Below are 5,601 nucleotides of genomic sequence, written 5' to 3'. Positions count from 1 at the left end.
CTTCATACACATTGTTTGTTGTTTGAAAATTGAGTATGATCCGCTTCTTTTCATTGCTTTACATTCAATATGTTCTTGGTCTCTAGTATAAATGGTAGTTTGAGAAACTTAACATGGCACCCAATCCCCATTTGCAACATGGTTTTTCAAATGTGTGTTGATTACTTGGTAGGTTGTTTGTATGGCTCGGCACACGAGGAGTCAAACCTCATCACGTGCGCAGTCCTCGGTGGGTGCTTTGACCATGCGTGCAAAGAAGAGGGTAAGTTTCCTTGTTTCTTTTGGAATATGGATTGCATGCAACATTTTCTCTAGATTGTTTTCATGACAAGCATTTCAATTTGTGTTCTTTTTATGTTTTATCATCTTCCCATCGAGGGCGCAAAGGTTCTCATGGGGATATTGTATCCTAGACACATGATGATGTTGACCTCTCTGGCCCCTCGGTAACAGCATGCTTATTGAGAAAATGTTATAAAAGTGTGATTCTCTTTTTTCATTGAATTTTCATGGTGTAAGATAGTAGTGGCACTCAATGCACATGTGTGCTTACGTAGGGTCATGCACCCTATGTAGACATTACTCTACCCGATGGCACTATGGCCCAGCAGTGCCGTGCGAACATCTTGTTCCCAAAGCGGCATGTCAACGTTGTAAGGAGGGCATAGATGGTTGAGCATCTGAGAGTTGAGCATGGCATAGAGTGCAACATTCCCCATAGGAAGACAGGTCGCCCGATTGATACACCGCATGCTCGCACCACTGTCAGTGCGTGGCAATGGAAGACATAGGCATGATTTGGCAATTTGGAGAGGAAGCTAGAGCTATCCAGGAGAAAGTATGAGAGAGCTTAGTATGCTTGAGCCCAGCAATTGTGGGACCTATTGGAGGAGACAGAGCGCACCATGACACATGAGGAGTATGTCTAGGCATTTGTGAGAAAGGCGTTGGTCAAGTACGATTCAAAGAGAGAGCATCGCATCCAACGCATGAAAAGGCATATTGCCGAGGTGTATGGAGTGCATGTAAGTATCTTATCTCTTTATCTCGCATGAGTATTGTGATGTTTTTTTTAAATCTTATATGGATTGTCTCACATGGATTGTGTCATATGGATTGTCTCTTTTTTCTCACATGAATAGTGTCTAATCTCTTTTTTCTTGCATGAATAGTGTAATGTTTTGTTGAAACCCAGGACATAACTTCTTCTCACGTGTATGCATTTGTTAATAATGTAAGTATCTAATCTCTTTATCTCGCATGAGTATTGTGATGTTTTTTTAAAATCTTATATGGATTGTCTCACATGGATTGTGTCATATAGATTGTCTCTTTTTTCTCACATGAATAGTGTCTAATCTCTTTTTTCTTTCATGAATAGTGTAATGTTTTGTTGAAACCCTAGACATAACTTCTTCTCACGTATATGCATTTGTGAATAATTTTCCTACCTCAAAGATGGCCTCGCACACAGGAGAGGGCACAAGTTGACTGAGAAGGCGGCTCACGGTGAGGGTCATGCCATTGACCCTCATCGTGAGTTGCAAACGATGGAACATCACCCTCAGACGGATTTGGAGGGCTTACTCAAGGATGGGTCCCCCTGTGTTATTGAGGATGTTGCATCGCAGGTTAGTGGTGAAATGTGTTGCTTATTCTTTCAAAATGGTCTAATGCTTTTTAGCATCATGTTGCATTTTATTGGTTGCATTGTGTTATGAAAGTATAACGCATGGCATTGCAGGGTGAGGGGAAGCGGTACATATCACGGCTCTTGTCACTGCAACCCTCCCCTATCATTGTCTCTTCCCCTCTTGAGCCGACGAGCCCCCCCTCCCATTATGTATTCATGATCGGGGGTAGTACTATTGGCGTGATCAAGGATGGATCCCCCGCAAAGACAAGGGGGTTAAAAGAGTGCCACTTTAAGGTGTGGACCTAGTAGGTGTGTTGCTTACAATGGCATAAGTTCCGTTTTGTAATCAATTTTGTTTTTTTTGCATTTTAGGTTGGATCGTGGTGTGCGCATTGAATTCGTAGCTTGTGTGTTGAAGCTTCGCATGGACATTGACAGTTGCTTGATAGCTGCATTGGTGAGTGCAGAAGAGATGAGTACCATGACCATGAATTTATTTGCCATGTAAGTACGGGTTTAAGCATAGTGTAATGTTTTTGGCTTTAGGCTTCAAAAGTCTATGTTACTAAATGATGTTTCCTTTCATAGTTGGATGGAGTATGTGCTCCCAAGAGAGCACGTTTTCAATGTTTTGCTTCATTGATTCCCTTTGGTATCAATATCTGAACATGACCGAGGAAAATGATCAGGATATGGCATTACAAAACTACTTTGATGGCACTGACCCTACGCAAGCAATATTGATCTTCCTACCAATGGTCTTGAGGTTGGCATGGCTCAATCGCATTCTACTTTTACGTGGTCTAATTGCACCCGTGGCTCATGTGATTGAAATACTTTCATGTTTCTTAAGGGTTGCAATGTGCTTTTATGTTCACATGACTCAATTGGCTACATATGAGCTTAGGGCTTTCATCTTGCACTTACTTGCGCATGGCTCGGTTGGGTTCATAAGTATTTAGGGTTTGCAATGTTAATATATGTCTCAATTGTAGAGGGCATTGGAGCCTATACGTGGTTCATAATCCATGTGTCAAAAGATGGACTGACTACCCAACGATCGAGGTGTGATCATGTACCTTAACTCGTTGGGATGTAGGGATGCCATGGAGTGTCTGCAAATTGTGAAGAGGCACCTTCAACCCTATACACATCCACATAGCATGCGTAATTGTCATGGACGAATATTTTCTCTAATATGTCTACGTGCTAGGGGCATCACTGCCTTGTCAAAGTGTTGTCTAGACCCAGAGTGTTTCAAGACGTTATCTGCCATTGATGAGATGAAGCTGATCCATATAAAGGTCTTTCCGATGGTAGTGATGAGCTCATACTTGCAGCTAGTTCTTCTGATGCTTCATACTTGACTGAGACACCTAGTATGTATGCACAGTGCTGGTTATTGGATTCAGGTGCGTCCTTCCATGTGACGCCTTACCGTGAGTGGTTTCACTCTTACCGTACTGTATTTGGATCAGTCAGACTTGGAGATGGCAGGTCTCTTGATATTGTGGGCTGTGGAGATATTCAGTTGCAGTTTTCCACTGGCAGTTCCTTTTTGCTCAGGGATGTACATCATGTACCTGCGCTTACGCGCAATCTTATGTCTGCAGGACAGTTGGATGATGCAGGGTTTCATGTCTGTTTTGGGGATTCTGCCTGGAAGATTACCAAAGGCAGACTTGTGCTTGCTAGAGGCGCCAAGGCTGGTAGCCTCTATCCTCTTGTTGTATCTGGGTCTTCTGTAGACCATGTTTTGGCAGTGGGCTCTATCCCACATGTATCACTTTGGCATGCCCATTTGGGGCATATGTCTTTGAAGGGAATGAAAATGTTATCTGGTTTGCAGTATCTTCCGCCTTTGGACTATGCACGTTTTGACTCGTGTGATCATTGTCTTTATGGTAAGCAGAATAGGTCTATGCATAAGAAATCGGGTAGGCCATGCATGAGTGAGCCCTTGGCTTTGGTGCATTCAGATGTTTGTGGGCCCATGCTGTGTATGTCTATGGGTGGCGCGAAGTACTTTGTTACCTTCATTGATGATTTTTCTAAGAAAGTGTGGGCTTATCCCATAAAGCAAAAGTTCGATGTCTTGGCAGTCTTTCAGTGTTGGCTTGCTCTTGTTGAGAACCAGACTGGGTATAGGCTGAAATGCCTTAGGATTGACAATGGGGGAGAATATGTCTCACGTGCTTTTGAGCAGTTTTCTGATGAAAGGGGTATTAAGCGTCAGTTGACCGCCCCTTACACCCCGCCCAGAATGGTTTGGCTGAGCGCATGAACAGGACTATTCAAGAGCTTGTCCGCTCTATGCTTAGCCATGCAGGCCTACCACAGAGCTTTTGGGCTGAGGCAGTTAGTACGGCAGTGCATGTCATAAACCGATCGCCTTCTAGTGGATTGGATTTCTAGGTTGCAGAGGAAGTTTGGGCTGGTAAGCCACCCTCTTATGCGCATCTCCGTGTCTTTGGATGTGAGGCATTCTGCCATGTGCCCAAGGACAAGAGAGTAAGTTGGATCCAAAGAGCATTAAATGCATCTTTCTTGGTTATGGTGATTCAGGAGAGATGAGCTATCGCCTATGGGATCCGCAGGCGCAGAAAATAGTACGTAGTCATGATGTAGTCTTCCATGACAAGATGCACAGGCAACCTGAGAAAGTGGTTGAGATCTGCAGAGTGATCTTTCAGGACGAGCCTAGAGCTCCTGCATAGCCAGTTGGACAGCCTATAGCTACAGTAGATGCTCATGGTCAGGGTGTTGGACAGGCAGCTGCGCAGGTAGCAGAGCCTGCAGTGAGACGGTCTGCTAGAGACAGACGTCCACCTGATAGATTTCAGCCCTCTATGCATTATATTTTGGTTACAGATGCAGGAGAGCCTTTCACTTATGATGAGGCTATGCGCAGGGTGTCAAGATTGTGGGAGAGAAGGAAGGAGTCTCACTTGTAGCTTTCTTGCTTGCACAATGGGGGAATACACACAAGGGTGGAGGCTGAAAATAGTTTTTCTCTTCTTAGTTGTGTAAACCAAAAGAACTCTCATACAAAGAAATAGAAGAACCCTATATATGGGTCTCAAACCAAACTCAACTAACTAAGGTGGCATACTAACTGAGCCACGAACTAGAGTAGATAAGGATAGCTATCATGTAGCTATTATTCATGGGCGGTGTACCAACCACGTCTGCAACTGACAAGTCGGTGACATAAATACACAACGGTCACCCTGGCGTATCACGAGTGGAGCTCGATATCTCAACACAGGGGTGACAGTCACTCCTGGGAGAGGGCTATGCAGTCTGAGATTGACTCCTTGCATAAGAATGAGACTTGGGATTTGGTTTCCTTGCCTAAGGGCAAGAAGGCTTTGCCATGCAAGTGGGTGTACAAGCTGAAAAGTACCCCTGGACACCCCAAGCCGGCATACAAGGCTGGGTTGGTAGCAAAGGGTTTTAAGCAGGAGCATGGTGTAGACTTTGATGAGGTCTTTTCTGCTGTGGTTAAGATGACCACCCTGCGCTTGGTCTTGGGTTTGGTTGCTCAGCTTGACTTAGATCTATATCAGATGGATGTCAAGACGGCTTTCTTACATGGAGACTTGCATGATGAGATCTATATGGCGCAGCCTAAGGGCTTGCAGAACCTGGCAGGGAGCACCTAGTGTGCAAGTTGAAGAAAAGTCTTTATGGCTTGAAGCAGGCACCTAGGGAATGGTATCATAAGTTTGATGCCTTTATGCAGTCACAAGGCTACAGCAGGAGTGCTATGGATCCGTGTCTTTACACGAAGAAAGCCCGTGATGATTCATTGCTTATTTTGGTACTCTATGTGGATGATATGCTAATAGCAGGAAAAGCTCATGATGAGCTAGATGCTCTTAAATCTCAGCTGAAGAAGAGCTTTGAGATGAAGGATTTGGGACATGCCTCTCACATACTTGGTATGTGCATTAGACGCAACA

This window comes from Lygodium microphyllum, chromosome 13 (genome assembly GCF_053477565.2).
Source record: "Lygodium microphyllum isolate KBCC chromosome 13, Lygodium_microphyllum_v1.1.10, whole genome shotgun sequence".
NCBI classification, from domain to species: domain Eukaryota; kingdom Viridiplantae; phylum Streptophyta; class Polypodiopsida; order Schizaeales; family Lygodiaceae; genus Lygodium; species Lygodium microphyllum.
Note: the sequence above shows the minus strand (reverse complement) of the source record.